Source organism: Capsicum annuum, chromosome 2 (assembly GCF_002878395.1).
Source record: "Capsicum annuum cultivar UCD-10X-F1 chromosome 2, UCD10Xv1.1, whole genome shotgun sequence".
NCBI lineage: Eukaryota > Viridiplantae > Streptophyta > Magnoliopsida > Solanales > Solanaceae > Capsicum > Capsicum annuum.
The window spans coordinates 21806516-21824218 of record NC_061112.1 but is presented as its reverse complement, the minus strand read 5'-3'; the positions used below and the strand labels follow the sequence as shown (position 1 = coordinate 21824218).

The 17703-nt window shown below is 36.7% G+C and overlaps 1 protein-coding gene across 4 annotated transcripts in view; it reads right to left on the bottom strand.

Annotated features, from left to right (window-relative positions):
* Positions 1-15653: 15653 nt before the first annotated feature.
* LOC107857617 overlaps positions 15654-17703 on the bottom strand; it is a 17298-nt gene continuing 15248 nt past the window's right edge. For all 4 annotated transcript variants that reach the window (XR_007052118.1, XR_007052114.1, XR_007052115.1 and 1 more), the window contains one exon: positions 15654-16031. The gene's annotated coding sequence lies outside the window, so the exon portion shown is untranslated. The remainder of the gene's footprint in view (positions 16032-17703) is intronic.

Here is a 17703-nt window from a genome sequence, read left to right as displayed (position 1 = left end):
CTATTGGTAGTAAAAAAACTTTGGTATATTTGTTTGAATTAGATATGGTGGACTTTGATATCATATTAGGAATGGACTGGCTGCACTCATGCTATGCATTTCTAAACTGTCAGACCCATAAGGTTGTCTTTAATTTCCATAATAAGCTAGTTATTGAGTGGGGGGGTGGTTCCCTATCTCCTAAGGGGAAGTTTATAGCATATCTTAGAGCTTGAAGATTAATCTCCAAGAGGTGTCTCTATCATCTAGTTTGGGTTAAAGATTCTAACTCGAAGGGTCCTTCTTTGTTTTCCATCCTAGTGGTGAATGAATTTCTCGAGGTCTTCCCTAATGATCTTTCTGGTTTTCCTCCTGATAGGGATATCGAGTGTGGGATTGATCTTATTCCGAACACTCATCCAATTTTTTCCCCCCAGTATAGAATGGATCTGATTGAGCGAAAGAAGCAATTAAAAGATCTGTTAGATAAGGGTTTCATCCATCCTAGAGTGTCCCCATGGGGTGCAACAGTTTTATTTGTACATAAGAAGGATGGTTCCCTACGGATGTTTATTAACTATCGATAGTTGAATAAGATTACGGTAAAGAATAAGTATCCTCTTTTGAGAATAGATGATTTATTTGATCAATTGTAGGGAGCTAAGTTTTTCTCCAAGACTGACCTCTAATTCGAGTATTATTAGTTAAAGATTAGGAAGGAAGATATCCCTAAGACTGCCTTCAATACTTGGTATGGGTATTATGAGTTTCTGGTTATGTCTTTTGGGTTGACCAATGTCCCGCAACATTCAAGAACTTAATGAATAAGGTCTTCCATCAGTTTCTAGATTTATTTATCATTGTGTTCATAGAAGATATTTTGGTAAACTCTAAAAGTGAGGTTGGTCATGTCGATCTCCTCCGTGTGGTATTGCAGACTTTAAATATGAAACAATTATATGCCAAGTTTTTGAAATGTTAATTCTGGTTGAACGCTGTCACTTTTTTGGGTCATATCATTTCTAGTGAGGTGATCATGGTAGATCCGAAGAAGGTTGTAGTGGTTAAGAAGTGTCTTAGACCCACGACTCCAACCGACATTCGGAGCTTCTTGGGTTTAGCGAGTTATTATAGGAGGTTTGTGGATAGATTTTATTCTATAGCTTCCCCATTGACTTAGTTAATTCATAAGAAGGTAAAGTTCTTATGGTCTGATGCTTATGAGGGTAGTTTCGAGAAGTTGGAGGATACGCTAACTTTGGCTCTAGTTTTGACTTTACTGAAAGGCACGAATGGGTTTGTGGTCTACTGTGATGCATCATGTATGGGGATTGGTTGTGTTCTGATATAGCATGGAAAGGTGATATCTTATGTTTCCAGGCAGTTTAAGGTGCATGAGAGGAATTATCTGACTCATAATTTGGAATTGCTAGCTGTGGTGTTTGCATTGAAAATTTGGGGTCATTATTTGTATGGGGTGATGTATTTACTCAAAAAGAGCTTAACCTCGAGCAAAAGAGATGGCCTGAGTTGCTCAAGGATTATGACATGAGTCTTCACTACTATCCAGGTAAAGCTAATTTAGTTGTTGATGCTCTTAGCGGGTTATCTATAGAGAGTCTACCACATGTGGATACGGAGAAGCAAGAGTTAGTGAAGGACATTCATTGTGTGGCTAACCATGGAGTTTTTCTCTTGGACTCTGAGGATGGTGGTGCGTTCATTCAGAAAGTGGTGCAATCATCTCTGGGTGCTAAAATCAAGGAGAAACAAGTGTAAAATCCTTTGTTGATGAGGATCAAGGATGATGTTGGTGGAAAAAGATGATGGCCTTCAAGATTAGTGGTGATGGTACTTTGTGGTACTAAGAGAGATTATGTATTCCCGACATCGATGGTTTGCGAGAGTAGATCTTAGCTGAAGTGCATGAGTCGCGCTATGTTGTCCATCCTAGTTAAATGAAAATGTATCATGACCATAAGAAGATGTATTGGTGGAATAATATGAAGAGGTATATGGTGAAATTGTAGCTAAATGCATCGCGTGTCAACAAGTAAAAGTTAAGCACATGAGGTCTGGGGGATTATATCAAGAAATTGAGTTGCTAGAGTAGAAGTGGAAAGTGACCAATATGGATTTTGTTGTCGGTCTTCTTCAATTTCAAAATCAGTTTGATTCAGTTTGGGTCATCGTGGATAGGATGACAAAGTTTGCTCACTTCTTGCTAGTGAGGACTAACTTCTCGACAGGACTATGCGAGGTTGTATCTTCATGAGATTGTGAAGCTGCATGGGTACCAGTTTCTGTCATATTTGGTCATGGTATTTAGTTTACATCTTACTTTTGGCGGTTGTTTTAGAAATGTTTTAGGACCAAGGTGAGTCTTAGTATAACTTTTCACCCACAGTCGGATGGCAAGCAGAAATGACTATTCAGACGTTGGAGGACATGCTTCGTGCTTGTGTGATTGACCATGGTGGAGTTTGGTTGAGCATTTTCCTCTTGTGGAGTTTGCCTATAATAATGTCTACCATTCTAGCATTGGGATGGCTCTGTTTGAGGCCTTGTATGGTAGGAGATGTAGGTCTCCTATTGGATGGTTCGAGGTTGGTAAGGTGGAGGTATTTTCCCCGGATTTGGTTTACCAAGCCATGGAGAAGGTGAAAGTGATTCGGGATAGACTTAAGACTTCCCAAAGTCACCAAAAGTTCTATACGGATGTGAGCAAACAGAGTTAGAGTTTGAGATTAGGGATAGGGTGTTATTGAAGGTATCTCCCATGAAGGGAGTGATGCATGCTGGTAAAAAAGAAAGCTCAGTCCCCGATATATTGGTCCTTACTTGTTCTTGAGAAGGATTGGTAATGTTTCGTATGAGTTTGATTTTCCTTCTAGTTTGAGCTCCATTCACCCAGTGTTCCATGTTTCTATGTTGAGGAAGTATGTGGGTGATCCATCTCAAATTGTGCCTATCAAGAATATTGGTATTTCGGATTCTTTGTCTTATGAAGAGGTCCCGATTGAGATCATGGATTGGAAGGTTTATCGGTTGTGGACCAAGGATATAGCTTCGGTCAAGGTTCAATTGAGTAACCACAATGTTGAAGAGGCTACCTAGGAAGCGGAAGAGAACATGAAGTCCAAGTATCCATTCTTGTTTTTTGCTTCAGAAATTCATGTGAAAGGTATGTGTTCTTCGTCATACTTTTGTTTTCAAACTTTGTTAAAGGAAATATTGATTTCCTTGCATCTTTGTTTTCTAGCTTAGTTAAAGGTCGGAGTAGGGGATGTTTGGGGTTTAAATGATTTTTTTACCTCCTCTTCCTTGTTCCATCATTCATGGATGAATGATCTAGGTGGTAGAGAATTGAAACACCTTGGCTTTTTACCCTTAGAAATTTCTTGAGTTTGAGCTTCTAGACATTATACAACTTGAGGGTACTTATCCTATGATGTGGGTATGGTTTAAGGGCCTTGGTCGTATGTTACTCAGTGTAGTTTTAGTTGGTTAATGTTCAAGATATGAATGGACACCATAAGAGTCCGTATGGAGATGGTACGAGTGAGCAAAGCCACTCGTATGTTGATTAGTGTGTCATACTCTTAGTAGACTGCCTAGGGTACGGTTCTAAGGTATTTGTCGTATGATGAAGGTACGACTTAAGTAAGAGGAGTCATATGGTGGACAATGTGTGATGTCCAATATTCTCTCTAGGATACGAGTGGTGGGTACCACTAATATATTGTGTGTACAAGTCAAGGGGGAGTCGTACCCTCCTACGATGATTTTTATAATTTAAGTTGGAGGTATTTTGGAATGTTTCCCTCTTAACTCCTTTTGATCCCATGACTTAAAACACATTTGGAACATCATTTACCCTAGTATTCTCAATCAAAAATACTTTAAATACTCTCAAATCTCTCTCAAGCTCTTGGGTTAAGAAGAGGCTATGGTTTCATTCAAGGTGGTCAATTAAGGCTCTCAAGGGTGGTTTCTCTTCGTACTCTTCGGTATCTAAGGCATGGTACTCCTCCCTTATTGTTAGTTCAACTAAATTCATGTTTTAATAAATGGTTTTCATGATTTCATTGTGGCTATTACTTGGTTTTGAATTATATGTTGGGGGTTTTGTTTTTTAATGGATGAATATTGTTTTTTCATGTTTTTTCTTATGGTTTTCATGTTAAAATTATGGAATTAAACATGTGGTTTCATGGAAATGGTCAATTGGTTCTTGGTTTTTGTTTTGGAAACTATATGCCCTCAATATGTTTGTTAAAATGCCTATAAGAATGGTTTTGTCACATAGTTTAACTTTTATTGAAAATATTGCATTGCATATTATGGTTATGGAACCTAAATTGGTTTAAATGGTTTCAAATGATTTGGTACGGCCTTGGTGGTCATGGTTTTGGTAAATTGGAAATCGTGTGAGGTACATGGGAGTTCCGCATGTATTGGCTAGTGACATTGCTTAGAAGATATAGTCGGTATGATAATACCACTACATAATGCCTTGGTAATTACCACATGGAATTGGTGGTTTGGGTGTATGCTAACGGTTTTAATTAGGCAATAATAGCGGGTTGCGATAGCTTACCGTGAAGGTATGAGTCCGATGGTCGAACACTGAAAACTCATGTTTGCCGACACGAGGGTTGGTCATGGTGACCTTATACTTGTGGGGTACAAGGAAATCCCCTAAGTTATACTTGTATATATGTATCATGGAGGGTGAAGGGTGCACGAGAATCCTCGGCCCCTGCGATATCTCTGGTTCGTGCAGCTACACGCACTAGGGCTCGTTCAAGGGGTAACACTAGACTCATATAGCCCGTGGGTGGATTATGATGGTAAAGCTACACAAATTTGGTTAAAGGTTTTAAATGCATGCTAAACCTGGTTTCTTTTTCCCGGCCTAGATTATATATATATGTATGGATATGATTGTATATGGTTATTTACTTTGTTTTAAATATTGGCATAATTTTATCGTTACTCCTAAGTATATGCTAGCTTTCACCCGCTAACCCGTTTTCAGGCGTTGTATCCCCACGCGATACAGAAACCGACCATACTACTCCTCCTACTTAGTAATCAGATTCGGGAATAACTTTGTGTTGGATTGAAGTGGTGAGCTTCCATACTCCAAAAGGCTTCATTCATGTTATGTTTTTCTCTAAATACTTTTGTTATTCCTTAGACTTTGGTTTTTGGCTATGGTCGGGGGCATGTCCATATCGGATGTTGTTTTGATTTAGGATAGAGGCTTTGTTAGACTACTTTGGGTTAGCGTGGGTGGTGTTGGTATTGGTGTCAGCCTTGTCTTTAGTATTGGTATTGGGGCTGACACCGCTTAACTATAATTGATTTATGATTTTTCCATTTTGTTATGTTGTATAATTGAAATTCATCCGACATTGGGTGTAGTGTGGTTATGGTTGGGTATTAGGGTTGGTCTCCTGTCCCGGTTGGGCTTGAGTCACCCAACATGACTAGTTCCTTCTTCGGGTCATGTCATTTTTTCTTTCGACCACTAACCCTATCACGATTCAAAAACCAAGGACATGATGGCTCTTATCGCGAAAAGCCTTGATAGGTAAGCCTATCACCTAAACTGATATGAAATGAAAGATAATATAAAAACTCAAGACAAGACTCTTAGAACAAAGTCGAACCACACATATATAGAAAAAATCACAGATACACAGCCAAAGATAGTGTACAATACCCAAAACCTGGTGTTACAATGTACGAACCAACTAATACAACTCAAAATCAAAATATACATAAGATATCCAAAAGGGACAAACTCTGTCTCTGGATATAATAAGACATAGTCCAGATAAAAAACAGGTAGTGGTCAACTTTGGATGCATAGATCAACCGCTACCTCGAATAGACTCCAAGTACCGCTTGAATCAACAGTAGTGCGGTGCACTCATACCTGGATCTGCACCGAAAGGGCACAGTAGGGGTAAGTACGTCCATTTGTACTCAATAGGTATCACAGGCCTACTGAGAAAATTAGAAAATAAAGCATACAAAATGCACACTATGGACACATCACCTGTAGTTAAAAAATGTCCCAAACAGTAGCCCACACAATCTCCACTAACAGTTCTACAATATTGAAATATACCACACGCAAATACGATAAGGAAATACAAGTATATAGATATCACCCATACATGTATGGAAAGACGTACACATAGAGAGATATCACATCAAGACAATAATACAACACATAATGAGCATAATATATACATATGAAATGCAATGAATATGATGATGATGATGATGATCATAATAATGATGATGAGATATGATGCATGTGGTTATCACACAACCTTCGTATATGCCTACCGAGCTCTGCTTCTAGGTAGGACCCCTGAGGGGTTTGTCAACCCACATACAATCCAAATCCAATACCAATATCCAAAATATCTCTCCGGCACATCCATCAACAGAGGGTTTTGAAAAATGTCACATTTTCTATCAAAAAACCCTAGTGTTTCCGATATTTCCACAGTGGTACCAATATTTCATGAATGTATGTGATATGAGGATGTAATGCTCACAACCAACCAGAAAGAGAATTTCCAAATCCAACCAATATACAAATCAAGTGAGCCAAAATCCACTCAATATTCCAACCATCCATAAATCCAATGTAATCCATATGCTAATAGGGTAAAAATACCCAATAATATGCCATTGATATCACATAAACTCTAATTTTAGCTTTTTTATCTAAAAAGATACAACCAAATATATATAACAAAAGTCAACAACATCAAATAAGATCCCATACGGTCACACATAGAAAACAATATCTCAAAACAAACAAATAACAACAATATAAGACCCCACATTGGCACAACACAATAATATAGCCATTTCCAAGATTGGTTCCCATACTTATATTAGATTTTATATCGATATAAAGTACCAAATCCAGTTTGAAGAAAGTTAAGCCATAAATTACCTCAAATACCAAAATACGATCCAAAAAGACTTCAATCCATAGCTTCCCCCACCCCCCACACCCCACAAATGGATTAAGAATCAACTAAAACATTCAAATACATAATCTACACATCAAAAGAAAGCCAATGATACCCATATTTCCTATTTTTGAGTCGAGGTCAAAACGGACCCCCTAAATGGGTTTTCAAAAAAAGAAGGGTAAAATCATAATTTTATTTTAGAAACACGTTTTTCATAGTCATAGGAGTCTACAACAGAAAACCCATGTGAAAACAAGTTAAAAACGAGGTTCAAATCAAAAAAAGACTATATTCAAGCTTTACCGACAAAACCCCCAAAACCTATTTTAAAAATAAAGAATTTGAAGTTGTTTTGAAGATTAAATCGAGAGAAAAATGATAATTATAACATTAGAAACTTACCCATGGAAGAAATCTCAAAAATCCTTTGGAATCGTCCAAATTCGAGCTCCCAAACCCTAAAAATAATGGAAATGGAGTTTTAATTCTTAACTTGGGTAGAAATCACAAAAAATGAAATAGAATTTTTGGAAAATGGAGAAAATAGAGTTCTAAATTGATAAACAGTTATTCTATGAGAAAACGCATCAAAAATCATCAAAATCGGTGCTTCCTAACTCCCAAAACATTAAAAATATGAATTTGGGTCTTATACTCAATGATGGTCGCTTAGGCGACACTTTGATCGCTTAGGTGACCTGATCAAAGGGTCAAAATGTCGCCTAAGTGGTCAAATTTTTGCTTAAGCAACCCGATCAAATGGTCAAAGTATTTCTTTTGCGAACACACCAGCACCAGCAATGTCAAAAACGTATTTTCAACCCCGAAACTCATTCAAAACCCTAGAACATGATCCAATAGTGAAATTTGATTAAAAACACGTTCCAGATCCAATGGAATCGTCAAAGTTACAAAAAAAAGTTCATTATCACAAAATTTACCCTCAGGTGCCTATTTACACTATTTCCAAATCAACAGTCGAAATAGGATCTAAAGACCATGAAACCGAACCAACCCTGCTACTAACCCAAATTTGACCTTTCGAACTCAATGGAGATATCATATCTTAAAAAAAAACAGACCTAATTTCATAATGCGAACCGAGGATCAGCATAAGAATAAAAATCCTAAAACCATATCAACCATGGTACCAACCTTAAATCAACATTCTGGATTTACTGGCATAGTCCCTTTTTGCACAAATCAATAAATGTTGACTGAAGTCAACTATAAGGCTTTTCAAGCCACCAAAAATCATAAACTCGCACAAATCACATTGAAATGCATTAGGAATCATGCCGATCATCCCCACACCTCAAAAATATCACAAAGAAATCATGGGGAAGGGTAAAATGTTCAAGTGACATAGAAATGAATATTTCACAAAAATCACCAAAAATCAAATCATTACATCATCCACCACTTAAAATCTAGTTCAGCCTCGAACTAAAGGCATGGAAAACACCTGAATCAGCAAAAAGCTGGGGATAACTAGCACACAGATCAGACTCAACCTCCCAGTAGCCTCATGTACAGGTCGATGGCTCCATTGGACCTTAACCACCGAAATATCTCTAGAACGCAACCGTTTAACATTCCTGGATAAAATAGAGACAAGCTCTTCAACAAAATACAACCTCTTGTCTCACTGGACTGAATCCCAACAAATGACACGAGACTCATCTGAAATGTAACACTGAAGCTTAGAAACATGAAAAATTGGACGAACAGTTGATAAATGTGGGGGCAATGCTAACTCATAAGCCACATCCTTAATAGTCTAAAGAATCTCAAGTGGTTCAATATACCTGGGACTAAGCTTTAACCTCTTCCCAAACCTCATCGCGCCCTTCATGGGCAACACACGAAGAAAAACTCTATCACCAACACTAAATCTCAAGGCACAAAGTCTACAGTCTGCATAGCACATTTTCCTACTCTGAGCAGCTCGAAGTCTATCCTGAATGATTCAGACTCTATCCAAGGACTCATGAAGCAAGTTCGTACCTCATGGTTTAATCTCAGAAACCTCAAACCAACCAACTAGAGAGCGACAAAACCTACCATACAAAGCCTCGAAAGGAGCCAAATCAATACTGGAATGGTATATATTATTATACGCAAACTCTGACAAAGCTAGTTATTGCTCCCATTAACCACCAAAGTCCATAATATAAGCACAGAGCATATCCTCCAAAACCTGAATAGTCCGCTCCAACTGACCATCCGTTTGGGGTTGAAAATTATGTTAAGATCAACCCGCATACCTAACTCCTTCTGAAAAGTCTTCCAAAAGTGAGATGTGAACACTGAATCTTGATCCGAGATGATTGACACTGGTATACAATAAAGATACACTATCTCACGAATATAGATATGGACCAATCTCTCAGCATTGAAAGAAACCTGAATAGAAATGAGTTGAGCAAATTTGGTCAAGTGATACATAATGACCCAACTACTATCTGAACCACGAGAAGTATGAGGCAAACCAATCACAAAGTTTATAGTAATTCATTCCCATTTCTACTCAAGGATAGGTAACCATTGGAGTAAACCACCAGGTCTCAAATGCTCGTCCTTCACCTGCTGACAACATAGACAACAAGATACGAAATTTGCTACATCCTTCCTTATACCACCCCTCCGGTAATGTTACCTCAAGTCACTGTACATCTTAGTCACTTTTGGATGGATGGTATACCTGGAAAAATGGGCCTCGTCCAAAATCAGTCTAATCCAATCTCCCACTCTCGGCGTAAAAACTCAGCCACCAAACCTCAAAACACCATATGTATCAAGTGAGGCTTTCTTTGGCTCACCACTCAACACCTTATCCTAAATAACTCTTAACCCAACATCATCAAACTGATAAGCCTGAATATGTTCCATTATAAAAGACGTAGCCTTCACCAATGCCAAAACACACCTATGTGTAAAAATATCAAGCCCAACCTTATTGTATCCAAAAACTGAACCTCTAAGGTCAAATGCCTCTCCTGGGTCAAAAGATGTGCCAAGATACCCATGTTAGTCAACTTTCGAATCAAGGCATCCGCAACCATATTAGCCCCTAAATGATAGAGAATAGTCAGTTCATAATCCTTAAGCAACTCAAGCCAATGGTGGTGCCTCCTGTTAAGATTTGCTGGGTGAATAAATATTGAAGGCTACAATGATTAGAGAAAATCTCATAATGGACTCCATACAAATAATGCTTCCACAACTTCAAAGAAAATACAATCGCGCACAACTCTCAATCGTGGGTAGAGAATTCCTCTCATGGGGATTCAACTGATGAGAAGCATACATAATCACCTTACCCTTCTACATTAACACAACACCTAAACCATCACCTAAACCATCACAAAATATGGTAAAATCCACGCCCTCCTTGGGCAAAGTTAAGATAGGATCTGACGTCAATGAATCATTGAGCTTTTGAAAGCTCACCTCACAGGCACTGAATCACTGAAAGGAAATGTTCTTATTAGTTAACTTGGTCAATAGAGCTGCAATAGATGAAAAACCCTCAACAAAACATCGATAATAACAGGCTAAACCCGTGAAACTCCAAATCTCAATAGGTGAAGTAGGCGTATCCCAACTATAAACTGTTGTAATCTTGGCCGAATGAACCATAATACCATCCTTGATCACCATATGACCAAAGAAAAAAATAGTCTCCAACCAAAACTCATACTTGGAGAACTTAGCATACAACTTCTCATCCCTCAATCTCTGAAGCACAATCCATTAATGCTCCTTATAATTTGCTTTACTCTTGGAATAAACCAAAATATCATCTAAAAATATAATAACAAAGAAATTAAGATACGATAAAAATAACTGATACATAAACTCTACAAACATCGACTGGGGTATTGGTCAATCCTAAGGATATGACCAAGAACTCAAAATAAGCATACTGAGTTTGAAAATCTATCTTTGGGATATCCAAAGCTCAAATCCTCAACTGGTGATACTCTCAAATCAATCTTTAAAAACACTGAAGCACCCAAAATCTAATCAAACAAATAATATATGCAAAGAAGAGGATACTTATTCTTAACCGTTACCTTTTTCAACTGTCGATAATCAATACACATACGTATTGACCTATCTTTTTTCTTCACAAACAAGACAGTCACACCCCAAGGTGATACACTAGGTCGAATAAATCCCTTATCCAACAACTCCTGCAACTGATCTTTCAATTCTTTCAAATTGGCAAAGGCTTTCCTATAATGAGGAATAGAAATAGGCTTGGTGTATGGCTCAATATCAATGGCAAAGTCAATATCATAATTCGGAGGCATAGTAGGAAAATATATTAGGAAACATCCTTGAAATCACAAACAATATGAATCGAATCCAAAAGAAGAGGTAAAGTAATACTAGTATCACGAATATGAGCCAAATAAGACAAACATCCTTTCTCAACTAAGCGAAGAGTCTAAAGAAAAAATATAACTCTATTGGGACCCAAATGAAGCACACCCTTCCAAGTTATCCTTGGCACACTCGGCGGAGCTAAAGTCATGATCTTAGCATAATAATCTAGGACAACATGGTAAGGAGACAACCAATCCATGCCCAAGATGATGTCAAAATCTATCATATATCAAACAAGCAGATCTACCCAAGTCTCACAACCCACAATAGTCATAATACAGGATAGGTACACTCGATCCACCACTAAAGAGTCTCTGACAAGGATAGATGCAAGAATAGGCTTGGAAAAAAGCTCACTAGCAGCATCAAAACTGGAATTAAAATATGCAAACACATTGGAGAAAGTCGATCCTAGATCAAATAATATAGATCCAGATCTGAAACAAATAGGGATGATACCTGTGATAACAGTGTCAAAAGCATTTGCCTCTAATATGGCGAGTATAGCATAGTACTTCCCATGACCACCATCTGGCTGAGTAGCCCGCGACCACTACCGCGGGTACCACGACCTCTACCCCACATACCTCTAGTATCACCTTTACTTCTAATATCTAAAAATAAGAGTAGCTTTAAAAACACAGAGGGGATAATATTTGGCCACATGGCCAATCTCATCACACATAAAACAAACTCTATAGGCAAACTCAATAGGAGGAGGCAGGACTTAGATAGAACAACTACCCAAAGATCCCGAACCATAATACCCACTAACTAAACTCTACAATACCCACAGAAACTTTTAAAATCTCTCCCTCAATAAGTGTGACCTTTGAACTTGGCCTGATGGCACACCCTATTGGCGACTCCCTAAAATCCTCAAAGAATAGTCTTAGTCATCCTAGCATAATCCACTATACTTTAAAATAATGCTACATACACTACCATTTAAGTCATATCTAGCTGAAGAGAGACATCCAACCCCTTCACAAACTTCTGAATATCTTAGACTTGGTGGCAGTGCTGGTATAAGAATATCTAGACAAGGCATCGAAACATACTCATACTCCATACAGTCATGGAACCCTATTCGAAGTGATCAAACTCATCTCTCATCTGATCCCTTCAATTATAAGGCATAAACCTCTCCAAAAAGGCCTCAACGAACTAATCCCAAGTTATCTCAAGAGAATCGAGCGGTCTTCAAACAACAAATGACCTCCACCAATCTCTAGCCGCATCTCTCATCTGATAAGTAGTATAAACAACACTATGCGACTTAAGGGAACCAAGGTTATGAAACTTCTTGCAATATTCAATCAGGAACTCATAGAAATCCTTGCCTATATCACCACTGAACCTAGGAGGACCCATGAAAGTGAATCTCTCAAACCTTTTCTAATCCTCAGAAGGCATAACTGTACTTGCGATAAGAGAGGGCATAATAAATCTAGCTGGCTAAGACCCTACTTGAGGAGGTAACACAGACGAAGGTTGAACTACTGATCTCGAAATACCTTACTCGAATATAGGCAAAAAAGAGTAAAACACTATTTAAAACACAAGGTATAAAAGATCTGTATGATGAGGAACAAAATAAAGAAAGTTTCCTAAAGATATCTTATATCCTCTCAAAGATAGATACAGACATCTACATACGGATCCATGAGCACCCCGTTCTTACACTATTGAGACCAATGAACCTGGCTACTCTGATACCAATTTGTTATAACCCAAAAAACAAAGGACATAATGGTACTTGTCACAGCAAGCTTTGACAAGTAAGACTATCATCCAACCTAATATGAAATAAAAGATAATACCAAAACCTAAGGCAAGACTCTTAGAACAAAGTTAAACCATATATATAGCAAAAATAAGAGATACAAAGCCAAAGATACCATATAATATCCTAAAACCTGATGTCACAGTGTAAGAACCAACTAATACAACTCGAAATCAAAATATACATAGGATATCCAAAAGAGAACAAACTATGTCTCTGAATACAATAAGATATAGTCTAGATAAAAAAAGGTAGTGGTCAACTTCAAATGCATAGATCAGTTGTTACCTAAAATAGACTCTAAGTACCACCTGAATCAATTATCGTGCAATGCACTTAAACCTGGATCTGTATCAAAAGTATGTAGTAGGGGTAAGTATGGTCCACTTGTACTCAGTAGGTGTCATAGGCTGACTGAGCAAATTAGAAAATAAAGCATACAAAATGCACACTATGGGCACATCACCTGTAATAAAAAATATCCCAAACGGTAGCCCACACCACCTCCACTAATAGTTTAATGATATTTAAAAATACCACATGCAAATACGATAAGTAAATAAAAGTATACAGATATCACCCATACAAGTATGGAAAGATATACACATATGATAGATATCATATCAAGAAAATAATACAACACAGAATTAGCACAACATATACATATGAATTTCAATGAATATGATGGTGATGATAATAACAATGATAAAGTGGTATGATACATGAGTTCATTACACAACCTCCGTGTACACCTATCGAGCTTTGCTCATATATAGGACCCTTGGTGTGTTCATCAATCCATATACAATCCAAATCCAATACCAATATCCATAACTCTTCTCCGACATATCCATCAATAAAGGGGTTTTAAAGATGTCACATTTTCTATCAGAAAAAGTCAGTGTTTCCTGTATTTCCATTATGGTGCCAATGTTTCATGAATGTATGTAATATGAGGATATACTGCTCATAATTAACCTGAAAAAAAATTTCTAAATCCAACCAATATACAAACCAAGTGAGCCAAAATCCACTCAATAATACAACCATCCATGAACCTAATGAAATCCATATACAAATAGAGTAAAAATACGCGGTAATATAACATTTATACCATATAAACTCCCATTTAGGCTTTTTCACCAGAAAAGATACAACCAAATACATATAAATAAGGACAACGATATCAAATAAGAACCCACATGATCACACATAGCAAATAATGTTTCAAAACAATCAAATAACAATAATATAGGCCCCCAAACCAGCACAACATATTAATATAGCCATTTTCATAATTGGTTCCCTTACCTATAACATGTTTTTATATCAATATTTACTGCCCGTCCTAGTCTAAAGAAAATTAAGCCATGACCTAGTTCAAATGCGGAAAATCAATCCAAAACACCTTTAGTCCAGAGCTTTTCTCTCCTAAATAGATTCAAAATTAACTAAAACATACAAATATTGAATCTACGCATCAAAATAAAGCTAATGACATCCATATTGACTAGCTTTGAGTCGGGGTCAAAACGGACCCCCAAAACATATTTTCAAAAATCAACAACAACAGCATGCCCAGTATATTCCCACCAAGTGGGGTCTGGGGAGGGTTAAGTGGAAAGTAGTCCATACCACTACCTCAAATGTGAAATAGAGAGGCTATCTTTGATAGACCCTCGTCTCATAGGAGTATTTTAGAAAGATGTTCCTTATACTCATAGGAGTCTACAATTGAAAAATCATATGAAAATAAGTTAAAATGAGGTTCAAATCAAAGAGAAACTATTTTCAAGCTTTACCGGCAAAAACCACAAAAACACATTTTAAAAATCAATAATTTGAAGTTATTTTGAAGATTAAATTGAGAAAAAAAAATGATAATACAAGATTAGAAAATTACCCATTGATGAAATCTCAAAAATTTCTTTGCAATCGTCCAAACAGAGCTCCGAATCCCCAAAAATAGTGGAAATAGGGTTTCGATTCTCAACTTTAGTGGAAATCATGAAAAATAAAATAGAGGTTCTTGAAAAATGGGGAAAATAGAGTTCTAAGTTGATAGACTATGATTCTATGAGAAAAACGCATGAAAAATTATCAAAATTGGAGCTTCCTAACTCCCAAATGTCAAAAATATGAATTTAGGTCTTACACTCAGGGATGGTTACTGAAGAGACACTTTGATCGCTTAAACGACCTGTTCAATAGATCAAAATATCACTTAAGCCAAACTTATGCTTAAGCAATGCCGTCAAATGGTCAAAGATTTGCTTTCGCGAACACACTAACACCAGCAATATCAAAAACTTATTTTTAACCCCAGAACAAAACCCTATGAACATGATCCAATAGTAAAATTTGATTGTAAAACACGTTCTGTATCCAATGGAATCATCAAATTTATGAAAAAGGTTATTATCACAAAAGTGACCCCCAGGACCCTATTTACACTATTTACGAATCAAGGATCAAAATGGGATTAGACGTCACATGGTGCTTAGGGTCACAAGTGACCCCAAGCTAACCCTTTCATAGGTATAACTCAAAAGCAGTTGATTTAAAACATAATTCTGAGAGAATGAAGCTGAAAATATCTCAATACAGAATATGTTCAATACAAAAATGGAATTACAAGATGACAATTCTACTGACACATATACATATACAAGAAGGAGACTGAATACATCAACCACTACTACTGTCTATGAAGAGTATTGCCTGTACATAAACGGGTCATGACTCCCAACCATCCCACTCAATATGGCCGACAGAAAAAGGTACAGTGTCTCTGAACTGAAACAACCAACACAAGACCTTGAACTATAAGGACTCCTTTACCTGCTGACCAGATGCTGCAACTGAACAGAATAGTATATGGGGGTCAGCACAAAGAGAATGTACTGAGTATGTGGGGTGCATACAATACTTTAAATAACATCATCAATTTCATGAAAACATGCATAGAGACAATGATGACTCACTTGGCTTGAGTTATATCAAATCATACTCTTCATACTTTCATAATAAATAGTTCAAATGGTAAAATCTCATAATCCATGAAAATCATCAAAATCATAAATTATGATAAATCATCATAAATTATCATGTCGTCAAAATTCATCATAGGTAATCATAATTCATCATAATATCTCAACTCTTTGACTCAAATCTCGGAGTGACTCGGTAATTCAAGAAACATGACTTTTATGGACAGGGGAGTTTCCTATAATCGACAACCCCACGTGAGCTACGTGGAATACCAACGTTTGAAACTCCCGTTGGTGGGAGCGTCATACTCTTTGCCAGGGAGTACGACCTTAAAGCCTTCAATAATCACAATCGGGCTCTCTGGCCAATAATATCATCATCAAACAACCCTACGGTGGCACATAGGTTTGGGGAAATACCAAATTTCCCTCTCGGTGCTAAGTACTACTCCCCGACAAGCTCAGAACGCGTTAGGAGATCCACCATCATTATCACAAGGGTCTATCATAAAGACCAAAACAAATATCTCAATTTATAATTCATCAACAATTTGTGGATTCCTAACCCCAACTTCAACTTAAAATATTTCAATCTTTTTCAACATCAACAAGGTATCAATGCATTGAACCATAATCGACTCGACATTTGGACAAGGATATGAAGACCTAATACGTAATATTTTCAACAATTCAACTCATCAAAATCATCCAAAAAAAAATACCAAAATTCATCTCAACTTCTATATCAAAATCAATCTTTCTCATAGTCAAAATCATCTCGACTCTGCGAGTTCAAGGTCAATGTACTCAAACGATTATTCTTTCAATTCGACAATTAAATCATGACAACAGCTTTTGAAAAGCACTTGAGACCTTCAATTCATAATAAGAATACATATCCTGTAGTACAACTCAAATCATGACTTTTATCTCGAAAGCCTTTAGAAATATCAATTCATTGTAGTAGTATGCAATTCATAGCATAAATTCTCAATTTAAGAAGTAGAGTAATGAAGTAATCATGTATATCCATATTGAAAAAAAAATTCAAAGTCTTATAAATCCTTCATAAAGTAATTTGAGTGTGTACCCATTTTCGAATATCATGAAATTTCAATAATAGAACTCAAGCTTTCTAAATGTCAAAATGTAACAATTTATCAAGTCATGACAACATCAATATTTTTGAGAAAATATCAAGACTCATGGTAACATCTCAAACGTTATATCTCAATATGCTCAATGATTCAATTTCGTCATAAAGAAGCTTTAAGCTTATCATAAATCTCAAAATCATTCCAAAATACCATTTCAACATATATCTCAAAATCATTCAAAAGAAAAATATGAAATTTACAATTATAGATATCAAGGCATCTCATGTCTCAAATATATATTCAATAATTCATATCGTCATTGGGAAGCATAAAGCTTGACACATATCTCAAAATATTATTCCAAAATACCATCTCGACATACGTTCCAAAATCATTCAAAATACCACCTCGTGGTAAAAGTGTGTAATTCGCAATGATAATTATTA